We start from the raw sequence: 14,872 nt of genomic DNA on the forward strand, positions 1-14,872 counted from the left end.
TCCTGTTAATGGTACTACACCTGTTACTGCTACTACTCCTGTTACTGCACCTGTTAATCGTACTACTCATGTTACTGCTCCTGTTACTACTCATGTTACTGCTCCTGTTACTACCCCTGTTACTGCTCCTGTTACTACCCCTGTTACTGCTCCTGTTACTACCCCTGTTACTGCTCCTGTTACTACCCCTGTCACTGCTCCTGTTACTACCCCTGTTACTGCTCCTGTTACTACCCCTGTTACTGCTCCTGTTACTACCCCTGTTACTGCTCCTGTTACTACCCCTGTTACTGCTCCTGTTACTACCCCTGTTACTGCTCCTGTTACTACCCCTGTTACTGCTCCTGTTACTACTCATGTTACTGTAACTGCTCCTGTCAATGTTACTGTTACTGCACCTGTTATTACTTATGTTACTGTTACTGCTCCTGTTGCAGTTATTGCAGCTGTTATTACTCCAGATACTGTTACTACTCATGCTACTGTACCTGTTACAGCTCATGTTAATGTTACTGCTACTGTTACTGCGCATGTTACTGTTACAGCTCATGTTACTTCTCTTGTTACTGTTACTACTCCTGATACCTCTCATGTTACTGCTACTACTCCTGATACATCTCCTGTTACTGCTCCTGTTACTACTCCAATTAATTTGACTGTTACTGCATTTGCTATTACTCCTGATACTGTTACTGTTACTGCACCTGTTATTACTATTCATACTGTTACTAGTCATGTTACTTTCACTACTCTTGTTACGACTCCTGATACTGTTACTACTCATTTTACTGCTCCTATTACTGCTACTGTTACTTTTACTGCTCCTGTCACTACTCCTGTTACCTCTCCTGTTACTGTTTCTGTTACTGCTACTACTCCTGTTACTGTAACTGCTCCTGTTAATGTTACTGTTACTGCTTCTGTTAATGTTACTGCTCTTGTAACATATACCTCCTGCTCCTGTTACCTCTCTAGTTTCTCCAATCTCCTGCTACTTCTACTGCTCCTGTTACTGTTACTGCTCCTGTTAATGTTACTGCTCCTGTTACGGTTACTACCCCTGTTACGGTTACTACTCCTGTTACGGTTACTGCTCTTGTTACTGTTACTGCTCCTGTTATTACTCCTAATACTGTTACTGTTACTGCTCCTGTTACTACTCATGTTACTGTTACTACTCTTCTTACTGCTCCTCTTACTGTTACTGCTCCTGATACTACTCATGTTACTACTCCTGTTACTGTTAGTTATCCTGCTCTCCTGTTACTGCTCCGGTTACTGTTATTGCTCCTCTTACTGTTACTGCTCCTGTTACTATTCATGTTACTTTTACTACTACTGTTACTGCTCCGGTTACGTCTCCTGTTACTATTCCTGTTACTGCTCCTGCTACTGCACCTGTAACTTCTACCTGTCTGGTCTCCTGCTACGTCTCTAGTTTTTCCAATCTCCTGTTGTTACTACTCCTGTAACTGTTACTGCTCTTGTTACTGTTAGTTATCATGCCTGCTTGTTACTGCTCCAGTTACTGTTATTGCTCCTGTTACTGTTACTGATACTACTCCTGTTAGTATTCATGTTACTTTTACTACTGCTGTTACTGCTCCTGTTACTGTTCATGTTACTTGTACTACACCTGTTACTGATACTGTTCCTGTTACTGGTCATGTTACTTGTACTACACCTGTTACTGCTCCTGTTACTGTTAGTTCACATGTTACTGTTCCTGTTACTGCTCCTGTTACTGTTAGTTCACATGTTACTGTTCCTGTTACTGCTCCTGTAAGTTCTACCAGTCTGGTCTCCTGCTACTTCTCCAGTCTCTTATCAGCTCTGAGTACAACACCTGACCTCCACTCAATAGGGTTAGTAACTGCTGTAGTCCCCACTCATCATCAATGTCCCCACTACCCTACTCCCCAAGGCAAGAGGACCACTCTAGGCGAGCTCTGTGATTCAGCCTAGGCAGAAGCAGAGGATTATATGTGTATGTGTGTGTTGTGTGTGTGTGTGTGTGTGTGTGTGTGTGTGTGTGTGTGTCTGTGCAGTGTTTTCACTATATGCCGCCACCCCAAAATTACAATTATATTAATAACGTTTCTTTAAATGTATAATGTAGATGTAAAGATGTATGCCCCAGGAAGACCACATCTGCCGTGTCAGAATTCATAAATGGATGTCATAAGGCTGTCAAGGCAGCACTCATCAGCAATTAACCTCCTCCAGTCATTCTGAGAAGCAGGTCTCAGTTCAGAATAGAGGAGTAACAGCATAGCCAACCTCCCCATGCCGTTGACAGCCATATCACTCTTTCTTGATCTCTCTCTCTCTCACACACACACCACCTCATATGGATGAAACCATGGCAGACATTCTGTCTTTGGAGAATGGAAGTGAGAAATTATTGCCATTCAACAGATGTATTTCAATCACTCTAATTGACTCTTCTTTCCCTTCATTGCATACACTCTTAGAAAAAAAGATTCCAAAAGGGTTATTCGGCTGTCCCCACAGGAGAACCCTTTTTGGTTCCAGATAAAACTCTCTTTGCTTCCAGGTAGAACACTTTACAGTTCCATGTAGAACCCTCTGTGGAAAGGGGTCTACATGGAAAAGAATTCTAAATGGAAGCAAAATGGCTCGGGACAGCCATCCGTCTTTGAGCCATCCGACTTTAACTACTCCTGTTACGACTCATGCTACTGTTACTGCTCCTTTTACTGCACCTGTTATTACTCCAGATACTGATACTACTCCTGCTACTGCTCCTGTTACAGCTCCTGTTAATGTTACTGTTACTGCTCCTGTTACTGTTACTCCTCCTGATACGGCACCACGCACCAAGCCTCCTGTGCGTCTCCAGAGCCCTGTACGCACTGTTCCAAAATAATTCTAAATGGAAGCAAAAACGGTTCTTCAAAGGGTTCTCCTATGGCGACAGCCGAAGAACATAGATGTCACCATTTTCTAAGAGTGTAGAGAGAACATTACAGGAACAAGTTATCAAGCCATCTTATATGTCCTCAACATACAGTATGTGGTTATACTCAGGGGTGAAAGTAAGTCAGTATGGTCCGGAACAGAGCACCGGCAAAATAAATAGTGCCGGTATGGTGTATCGGTAAAGTATGAGCCCATCACAGTAAAACAAAGATGGCAAGAAAACTGTAGGAGCCTGTTTGCTGCATGAGAAAGTAGTGAATATACTTCAAAATTGATGGTATACGCTCCAAAATGGCAGAGATGACTGGTCGGGACCGAGATGAGTGCGGACAGTAACTGATACATCAATCAATTGGCTACAAGTTTGCTCAATGACAATCACTGAATGTCCTCTACCTTTCCTGGCTGGCAAAGTACCAGGATGTTGTCTCTGGTTTTGAATCTGAATTTCGAAAACTGAATCTGAATCAGTGGCGACCTGTCATTAAGGGATGGTGGGGCAGTACCAGTCAAAAGTTTAGACACACCTACTCATTCAAGGGTTTTTCTTTATTTTACTATTTTCTACATTGTAGAATAATAGTGAAGACATCAAAACTATGAAATAACATATGGAATCATGTAGTAACCAAAAAAGTGTTAAACAAACCAAAATATATTTTATATTTGAGATTCTACAAAGTAGCCACCCTTTGCCTTGATGACAGCTTTGCCTTGATGACTGGTTCATCAAATGGCGGGTGAACAGTGCACTGTTTATAGATGCTGGAAGTGATTTGTTTGACAATCTGAGGAAAAAATCTATATCTGGTTGTGTTCATGCCTCATGAAAGGTAACACATTTTTACAGTTACAGTAAATTATGTCTTTACTATTCGGCCCATACAAAATACTTGTGCAAGTGCACACATACTGTACTTTCACCCCTTGTTATACTCAACTGTCTCTTGTGACATTCCTTTGTCTCCTTATTAGCTATTATGGTAATCAGATAGGTTGACTGCTATTACTCTCATTTACAGCAACAACCTCGGGCGAGATGGTTACATTTCTATGCATTTTGTGTTTTGCTATTTACTATTTACTTTAAGAAACATAATGGCCAACCAATGACCCTGTGACAGAAAATCTATCTCCTAAACCACTGACTCACTTGTTATATCCTCAGTAAATGGCACACCAAGAGAGTGTTTGTGTCTCTCTAAAGGTCATGTAGCTCAAATATAGCCTCAAATGGGACTCCATTTACCATTTCACCAAATAGGAGTCTTTTGAACACTAGAACTGATACAGTCGAAGGCTTATTCACCACTCAGCTTAACTGAAAAGAGACAAAAGCTCACAGGACCTAATTTAAGAAAATCGAGCTGAGTTTGGTGCTACTAACCTACAGTATGCCAGAAATATACAAACACCCTCTATGCAGGTAAAGATTGGAATATGCTTTCAATGGGCAATTCCAAAGAAATAGAATACTATGACTCAGATTCTTCACTTTAAAATGTATGCCAAACAAAAAACAATGATTGCAAAGTTAAACAAACCATACAAATCTATGCACAAGGATTACTTTTAACAATTTCCACAGAACATTTTACAAAAACACATTTACTTGAAGAACAGTGCAGATTCAAAGATTAGTAACAAAATGATGGCACAAAGAGCACTGTAGTATTACTCCAATCTATACAGTACCAAAACAAATAGAGAATTTAGACAATATACAATACATTTTCCATCAATATACGGTCAAACTAACTTGAACGTCAATCATCTTCACAACCACTATGAATACTATGCTGTGTATATTCATAATCTCTTCCATCTTCCACCCATAGGAGCTTTATATCAGCAGAGAGAGAGAGATAGAGAGAGAGACAGAGAGAGAGAGAGAGAGAGATAGCTAGTGTTAATGAAGTGTGTAGTGGAGCCTACGGTGGTGTAAGTCATCAGATTTAATGCTGCCTAGCTTCCCTGCTCTTCTCTGGAGCTATAAAACCATGAGAGGCTGATTGAGAGTAAATGGACTTCAGTCCTCAGTATTACTGATGATAAGAGTCACTCACAGGGCCTGGGCTATGCCTTTCTATCACTCTAGTACAGTTTATCACTGGTTTTGCCCTCCAAACAGAATTTCTGGAAAAACTGGAAATTCTGCACTCTTAGAAAAAAGTGTTCCAAAAGGGTCATTTCGGTTGTTAAATTTTGGTTCCAGGTAGAACTCTTTTGGGTTCCATGTAGAACCTTCTGTGTAAAGGGTTCTACATGGAACTCAAAAGGGTTCTACCTGGAATCAAAAGGGTTCTACCTGGAACCAAAAAATGTTCTTCAAAGGGTTCTCCTATGGGGTCAGCCGAAGAACCCTTTTTTCTAGATAGCACCTTTTTTTCTAAGAATGTGGGAAAGTTACTGGAATTTTGCAACTCTACTTATGGGGTACACACATTTAACCTTACTACCTACAGGGCATTCAGAAAGTATTCAGACCACATTGTGTTACGTTACAGCCATATTCTATGGATATCCCCCCCCCCCTTATCAATCTACATGACTTGGAAAGGCACACACCTGTCTTTATAAGGTTCCACAGTTGACAGTGCATGTCAGAGCAAAAACCAATCTAGAAGAAAAAAAAAAAAAAAAAAAAAAACAAGCCATGAGGTCAAAGGAATTGTCCGTAAAGCTCACAGACAGAATTGTGTCGAGGCACATATCTGGGGAAGGGTACCAAAACATTTCTACAGCATTGAAGGTCCCCAAGAACACAGTGGCTTCCATCATTCTTAAAAATTGAAGTAGTTAGGAACCACCAAGACTCTTCCTAGAGATGTCCGCCCAGCCAAACTGAGCAATCGGGGGAGAAGGGCTCCGGCACTGTCACGATCGTGTGGCGGATTGATGGACCAAAACGCAGCTTTTGGAAAGTAAGCCATCTTCTTTTATTTTTTTAAAGATGACGAAAAATAAACACGACACGAAACACTTTAACAAAACGAACAAAACAACAAACGACCGTGAAGCTAAATAACGTTGTGCACATACACATACAGGCTACAAACGTTCTACATAGACAATTACTCACAACCAATGAGAGCCTATGGCTACCCTAAATAAGGCTCCCAATCAGAGACAACCGAAATCAGCTGTCTCTAATTGGGAACTCATTCAGGTAACCATAGACTCTCCTAGATAACTAAACATACATAGACAACGCTAGACATCTGAACTCAACACAAACCCATATACTACACCCCATAACCCCTTTACCATAGAAACACCCAAAACCAACAAAACATAAACATTCCCCATGTCACACCCTGACCTAACTAAAATAATAAAGAAAACAAAGAATACTAAGGCTAGGGCGTGACATAACCCCCCCCTTAAGGTGCGAACTCCGGGCGCACCATTACACAGTCTAGGGGAGGGTCTGGGTGGGCTTCCATCCACGGTGGCGGCTCCGGCTCAGGTTGTGGTCCCCACGTCACCACAGTCCCTAACCACCTCCTAGGCTTCCTCCAAATGACCCCCCTCCACATTAACCCCATTGCATTAAGGGGCAGCTCCGGACTGAGGAATGGCAGCTCCGGACTAAGGGCCAGTACCAGGGTAAGGGGCAGTACCAGGGTCAGGGGCAGTACCAGGGTCAGGGGCAGCACCAGGGTAAGGGGCAGCACCAGGGTAAGGGGCAGCACCAGGGTAAGGGGCAGCACCAGGGTAAGGGGCAGCACCAGGGTAAGGGGCAGCTCCGGACTGAGGAATGGCAGCTCCGGACTGAGGGACTGCAGCTCCGGACTGAGGGACTGCAGCTCCGGACTGAGGGACGGCCCATGGTTGGCTGACGGATCTGGCTGCTCATGGCTGGCTGACGGATCTGGCTGCTCATGGCTGGCTGACGGATCTGGCTGCTCATGGCTGGCTGACGGATCTGGCTGCTCATGGCTGGCTGACGGATCTGGCTGCTCATGGCTGGCTGACGGATCTGGCTGCTCATGGCTAGCTGACGGATCTGGCTGCTCATGGCTAGCTGACGGATCTGGCTGCTCATGGCTAGCTGACGGATCTGGCTGCTCATGGCTAGCTGACGGATCTGGCTGCTCATGGCTAGCTGACGGATCTGGCTGCTCATGGCTAGCTGACGGATCTGGCTGCTCATGGCTAGCTGACGGATCTGGCTGCTCATGGCTAGCTGACGGATCTGGCTGCTCATGGCTGGCTGACGGATCTGGCTGCTCATGGCTGGCTGACGGATCTGGCTGCTCATGGCTGGCTGACTGATCTGGCTGCTCCTGTCTGGTTGGCGGCTCTGGCAGATCCTGTCTGGTTGGCGGCTCTGGCAGATCCTGTCTGGTTGGCGGCTCTGGCAGATCCTGTCTGACGGACGGCTCTAGCGGCTCCTGTCTGGCTGGCGGCTCTAGCGGCTCCTGTCTGGCGGACGGCTCAGTGGGCTCATGGCAGACGGGCGGCTTTGCAGGCTCATGGCAGACGGGCGGCTTTGCAGGCTCATGGCAGACGGATGGCTCAGATGGCGCTGGGGAGACGGATGGCTCAGATGGCGCTTGGCAGACGGGCAGTTCAGTCATCGCTGTGCAGACGGCAGACTCCTGCCGGCTGAGGCGCACTGTAGGCCTGGTGCGTGGTGCCGGGACTGGTGGCACCGGGCTGGGGACACGCATCTCAGGGCTAGTGCGGGGAGCAGCAACAGGACGCACAGGACTCTGGGGACACACAGGAGGCTTGGTGCGTGGTTTAGACACTGGTGGTAAAGGGCTGGAGACACGCACCATATAGCTAGTGCGTGGAGGAGGCACTGGTGGTACTGGGTTGGGGCGGGGAGGTGGCGCCGGAAATACCGGACCGTGCAGGCGTACTGGCTCCCTTGAACGCCGAGCCTGCCCAACCTTACCTGGTTGTATGCTCCCCGTCGCCTGACCAGTGCGGGGAGGTGGAATCACCCGCACCGGCCTATGTAGGCGAACCGGGGACACCATGCGTAAGGCTGGTGCCATGTACGCCGGCCCGAGGAGACGCACTGGTGACCAGATGCGTTGGGCCGGCTTCATGACATACGGCTCAACGCTCAGTCTAGCCCGGCCGATACGTGGAGCTGAAATGTACCGAACCGGGCTATGCACGCGTACAGGAGACACCGTGCGCTCTACTGCGTAACACGGTGTCTGCCCGTACTCTCGCTCTCCACGGTAAGTACAGGGAGTAGGCGCAGGTTTCCTACCTGACTTCGCCAAACTCCCTTTAAGGCCCCCCCCAAGAAATTTTTGGGTTGTACTCACGGGTTTCCAGCCTTGTCTCCGTGCTGCCTCCTCATATCGCCTCCTCTCGGCTTTAGCTGCCTCCAGCTCTTCACGAGGAAGGCGATATTCTCCCGGTTGAGCCCACGGCCCCTTACCATCCAGTATCTCCTCCCATGTCCATGAATCCTGTGTAGGTAGGTCCTGTTGCCGCTTTCCATGCCGCTTGGTCCTATAATGGTGAGTAATTCTGTCACGATCGTGTGGCGGATTGATGGACCAAAACGCAGCTTTTGGAAAGTAAGCCATCTTCTTTTATTTTTTTAAAGATGACGAAAAATAAACACGACACGAAACACTTTAACAAAACGAACAAAACAACAAACGACCGTGAAGCTAAATAACGTTGTGCACATACACATACAGGCTACAAACGTTCTACATAGACAATTACTCACAACCAATGAGAGCCTATGGCTACCCTAAATAAGGCTCCCAATCAGAGACAACCGAAATCAGCTGTCTCTAATTGGGAACTCATTCAGGTAACCATAGACTCTCCTAGATAACTAAACATACATAGACAACGCTAGACATCTGAACTCAACACAAACCCATATACTACACCCCATAACCCCTTTACCATAGAAACACCCAAAACCAACAAAACATAAACATTCCCCATGTCACACCCTGACCTAACTAAAATAATAAAGAAAACAAAGAATACTAAGGCTAGGGCGTGACACGCACATTGGCTAACCAGGCTATCTGCATTGTGTCCCACCACCCGCCAACCCCTCTTTTTACGCTTCTGCTACTCTCTGTTCATCATATATGCATAGTCACTTTAACGATACCTACATGTACATACTACCTCAATAAGCCTGACGAACAGGTGTCTGTATATAGCCTTGCAACTCTTTTTTCAAATGTCTATTTACTGTTGTTTTATTTCTTTACTTACCTACACACACACACACGCACATACCTTTTCTCCACACCATTGGTTAGAGCCTGTAAGTAAGCATTTCACTGTATTCGGCGCACGTGACAAATAAACTTTGATTTGATTTGATTGGTCAGGGAGGTGACCAAGGCCTACCATGAAGCATGGTGGTGATAGCATCATGCTGGGGGGATGTTTTTCAGCAGCAAGGACTGGTAGACTAGTCAGTATCAAGGAAAAGATGAAATGAGCAAAGTACAGAGAGATCCTTGATGAAAAGTGCTCAGGACTGGGGCGAAGGTTTACCTTCCAACAGGACAACGACCCTAAGCACACAGGAGTGGCTTTGAGACAAGTCTCTGAATGTCCTTGAGTGGCCCAGCCAGAGCTCAGACTTGAACCTGATCGAACATCTCTGGAGAGCCCTGAAAATAGCTGCGTAGCAACGCTCTCCATCCAACCTGACAGAGCTTGAGAGGATCTACAGAGAAGAATGGGAGAAACTCCCCAAATACAGATGTGCAAAGCTTGTGGCGTCAAACCCAAGAAAACTCAAGGCTGTAATCGCTGCCATAGGTACTTCAACAAAGTACTGAGTAAAGGGTCTGAATACTTATGTAAATGTGATATTTCAGTTTTTCCATTTGTATAAATTAGAAACAATTCATTGTGGTGTATTGTGAGTAGATTGATGAGGGAAAAATGATTTAATCAATGTTAGAATAAGGCTGTAACATAACAAAATGTGGGAAAAGTAAAGGGGTCTGAATAATATCCGAATACACATTTTATGTCAATCGTCGAAATCCCTTCTTTCTTTTCACTGTACCTTTTATATTTTCAGTCTATTGAGTAAAGTCAAATAGCATATTAAAATTCCAAATGTAACCGCAGCACAGTAACAATGTGGCTTTGAAATGAGTTGAGTAAAAAAAATCCAATCACTTTTCATCATGGCAATTATTTCCATCCCTTTTAGTAAGAGCAATACATCTCTGTCACTAAGGCCCAGGAAAGAGAAGTATTAGTATTATTATTCTGTTATTCTGTTATTTCTCACACACCATGACACAACTCCATGCTACGCAACAATAACACTCTCTCCCTCTTCTCTCTCACTCTCTCCCTCCGCTCTCTCACTCCTCTCCCTCACTCTCTCTCTCTCCCTCCCTCTTCTCCCTCACTCTCTCTTTCTCACTCTCTCTCTCTGACTCTCTCCATATCAGTCAGAATCCTGAGTCGTGACTTGTGAGCAATTACTGCTGGCGGCACCTTACTCACACTCCTCTCAACCTGACATTCTACTGTATACACACACAATCGCACACATGCCCAAGCAGACACACACACGACATTCTACTGTATACACACACAATCGCACACATGCCCAAGCAGACACACACACGACATTCTACTGTATACACACACAATCGCACACATGCCCAAGCAGACACACACACGACATTCAACTACACACACACACACGAACACACACATGTCCAAGCACACACACACATTTTTACGCATGAATACAAATGTACGGACATGAATACACACACACACCACACACTTCAAGGCCATTTTGAATCAAAGCCATTCATCTTTGAGGAGATGAGATTGTTTGTCTTGTGGCTGGAGAGGGTTCTTGTCACATCACAGCAGACAGGAATCATCTCAATCTGAGAGTACAGACAGGAATCATCTCAATATGAGAGTACAGACAGGAATCATCTCAATATGAGAATACAGACAGGAATCTTCTCAATCTGAGAGTACAGACAGGAATCATCTCAATCTGGGAGTACAGACAGGAATCATCTCAATCTGGGAGTACAGACAGGAATCATCTCAATATGAGAGTACAGACAGGAATCATCTAAATCTGAGAGTACAGACAGGAGTCATCTCAATATGAGAGTACAGACAGGAATCATCTCAATCTGAGAGTACAGACAGGAATCATCTCAATCTGAGAGTACAGACAGGAATCATCTCAATCTGAGAGTACAGACAGGAATAATCTCAATATGAGATTACAGACAGGAATCATCTCAATATGAGAGTACAGACAGGAATCATCTCAATCTGAGAGTACAGACAGGAATCATCTCAATCTGAGAGTACAGACAGGAATCATCTCAATATGAGATAACAGACAGGAATCATCTCAATATGAGAGTACAGACAGGAATTATCTCAATCTGGAAGTACAGACAGGAATCATCTCAATATGAGAGTACAGACAGGAATCATCTCAATATGAGATAACAGACAGGAATCATCTCAATATGAGAGTACAGACAGGAATCATCTCAATCTGAGAGTACAGACAGGAATCATCTCAATCTGAGAGTATAGGGAGGAATCATCTCAATCTGGGAGTACAGACAGGAATCATCTCAATATGAGAGTACAGACAGGAATCATCTCAATATGAGAGTACAGACAGGAATCACCTCAATCTGGGAGTACAGACAGGAATCATCTCAATCTGGGAGTACAGACAGGAATCATCTCAATCTGGGAGTACAGACAGGAATCATCTCAATATGAGAGTACAGACAGGAATCATCTCAATATGAGAGTACAGACAGGAATCATCTCAATCTGGGAGTACAGACAGCAATCATCTCAATATGAGATAACAGACAGGAATCATCTCAATCTGAGAGTACAGAGAGGAATCATCTCAATCGGGGAGTACAGACAGGAATCGTCTCAATATGAGAGTACAGACAGGTATCGTCTCAATATGAGAGTACAGACAGGAATCATCTCAATATGAGAGTACAGACAGGAATCATCTCAATCTGTGAGTACAGACAGGAATCATCTCAATCTGAGAGTACAGACAGGAATCGTCTCAATATGAGAGTACAGACAGGAATCATCTCAATATGAGAGTACAGACAGGAATCATCTCAATATGAGAGTACAGACAGGAATCATCTCAATCTGTGAGTACAGACAGGAATCATCTCAATCTGGGAGTACAGACATGAAACATCTCAATCTAAGAGTACAGACAGGAATCATCTCAATTTGAGAGTACAGACAGGAATCATCTCAATATGAGAGTACAGACAGGAATCATCTCAATCAGACACTAATCATGCCAGAATCCTCTAAGTATCAACTCAATTAGGGAGAACAGACCAGAATCATCTCAGTATCAACTCAATCTGGGAGAACAGACCAGAGTCATCTCAGTATCAACTCAATCTGGGAGAACAGACCAGAGTCATCTCAGTATCAACTCAATCTGGGAGAACAGACCAGAGTCATCTCAGTATCAACTCAATCTGGGAGAACAGACCAGAATCATCTCAGTATCAACTCAATCTGGGAGAACAGACCAGAGTCATCTCAGTATCAACTCAATCTGGGAGAACAGACCAGAGTCATCTCAGTATCAACTCAATCTGGGAGAACAGACCAGAATCATCTCAGTATCAACTCAATCTGGGAGAACAGACCAGAGTCATCTCAGTATCAACTCAATCTGGGAGAACAGACCAGAGTCATCTCAGTATCAACTCAATCTGGGAGAACAGACCAGAATCATCTCAGTATCAACTCAATCTGGGAGAACAGACCAGAGTCATCTCAGTATCAACTCAATCTGGGAGAACAGACCAGAGTCATCTCAGTATCAACTCAATCTGGGAGAACAGACCAGAGTCATCTCAGTATCAACTCAATCTGGGAGAACAGACCAGAGTCATCTCAGTATCAACTCAATCTGGGAGAACAGACCAGAGTCATCTCAGTATCAACTCAATCTGGGAGAACAGACCAGAGTCATCTCAGTATCAACTCAATCTGGGAGAACAGACCAGAATCATCTCAGTATCAACTCAATCTGGGAGAACAGACCAGAGTCATCTCAGTATCATCTCAATCTGGGAGAACAGACCAGAATCATCTCAGTATCAACTCAATCTGGGAGAACAGACCAGAATCCTCTAAGTATCAACTCAATCTGGGAGAACAGACCAGAGTCATCTCAGTATCAACTCAATCTGGGAGAACAGACCAGAGTCATCTCAGTATCAACTCAATCTGGGAGAACAGACCAGAATCATCTCAGTATCAACTCCATCTGGGAGAACAGACCAGAATCCTCTCAGTTTCAACTGCACCTATACTATATGGATCAGAACCATTGATGAGTACCATCTCCAACTCAATATCTATTGAATGGTTTCTTTCTCATCGAACATCACTGGTTTCCTTGTCCCCATGATCTCAGCAGCCTGAATAGGCCTATGGACCAGAATGATCTTTGAGTATTATCTATTGCCTGTGACTCTAACATCAAACGTTGCATAATTAACAAAATCACTACTGTATTGATTAAGTTCATGCAGAGGACATTAATGATCATCAACACATATGTTTGTTATGCCAATGTTTCATATAATTAGCAGAAGCCTTGGAGTAATTCAGAGGACATTGATGTTCATCACATTTAATGACAGCATTATATTATTGCAGACTGGCTGATTGCAGACTATTAATTTAGAGCAAACACTTTTGCCATTGACAAAAAAACATGGACTCTAAAATCAGCATTGTAGTTTGGGTTTGGGAGAACACTGGGGTGAGAACACTGGGGTGAGGTCATTTTGGGTGAGGCCTTTAAAATATGACAGGTAACCAAATGGATGAAGGCAGGATTAATTTACTCTCTCTCGAGATGGGGAAAAGCTGAGGAACGCAATAGCAAAGTCTGGCTAGAGCTCCCAAATCCCACTCATCTCTTAATTAGTTTCTTCACATCCAGAAAACAAGGGATGGGAGAAGGAGGAGAGGGGAGTGCAGAGATGGGGAGGAACGGGAGAAAAGAGGGGGAAAAAGGGTCGGGAGGGAAAAGGAAGAGGAGAGAAGGGGAAAGAAGAGGCGGGGGATATGGTGAAGAAAAAGATAGGATGAACATGGAAAAGGATGGTGAAATGTGGAATATATGGGATTTTAATCACATAAAAGATGGCTTGGAGAGGTTCCATGGATGAGGGGGGGAATGGGGTGGGAGAAGCGGAATGAGGGAGAAAGAGAAGAGAGAAGAGAGAGGAGGGAGGGATGATGGGATGGTAAAAGGCGTGGGAGGCAGACAGGGATAGATATGAGACTAATTTATTCAGCAACTGCAGCTCCACACCCACTAGGTGATGGAAGAGGAGACGTATCAAAAACATGAAGGTGAATATCATTGTTTATAACATGTAGGCTATGGCATGACAGGGGAGTTGGCTGAAACATAAAGCCATCTGTCAACCAGGATAGAATACATAGCAGGTTCTTTAATAACAAAACACATTTTTATTCACTCCTTTTAATGTATTCCCCCAATTCACAATCTCTCTCTCGCTCGTTCGCTCGCACACACACACACACACACACACACACACACACACACACACACACACACACACACACACACACACACACACACACACACACACACACACACACACACACACACACACACACACACACACACACGCACACACACACACGCACACACACACACACACACACAGACATGGATGTTATGACTTGTAACGGCAATTATGTTGACAAGGTGAGAATTGGTTTACTACTAAACAGCTGTGTGGGAAAACTCACCTTAATCATCAGCTGACCGTTCTGTTTGTAACTGCAACATATACACACAAACATACACACGCGCACACACACGCACAGTGTGTCAGGCCATGCACATTTAAAA

General features: G+C 44.4%; 1 protein-coding gene across 3 annotated transcripts in view; it reads right to left on the minus strand.

Annotated features, from left to right (window-relative positions):
• The window catches only part of LOC129853246 (cAMP-specific 3',5'-cyclic phosphodiesterase 4D-like), a 316,278-nt gene that overhangs the window by 183,050 nt on the left and 118,356 nt on the right, over positions 1-14,872 (minus strand). The gene's annotated exons all lie outside the window — the stretch shown is intronic.

This window comes from Salvelinus fontinalis, chromosome 4 (genome assembly GCF_029448725.1).
Source record: "Salvelinus fontinalis isolate EN_2023a chromosome 4, ASM2944872v1, whole genome shotgun sequence".
NCBI classification, from domain to species: Eukaryota; Metazoa; Chordata; class Actinopteri; order Salmoniformes; family Salmonidae; genus Salvelinus; species Salvelinus fontinalis.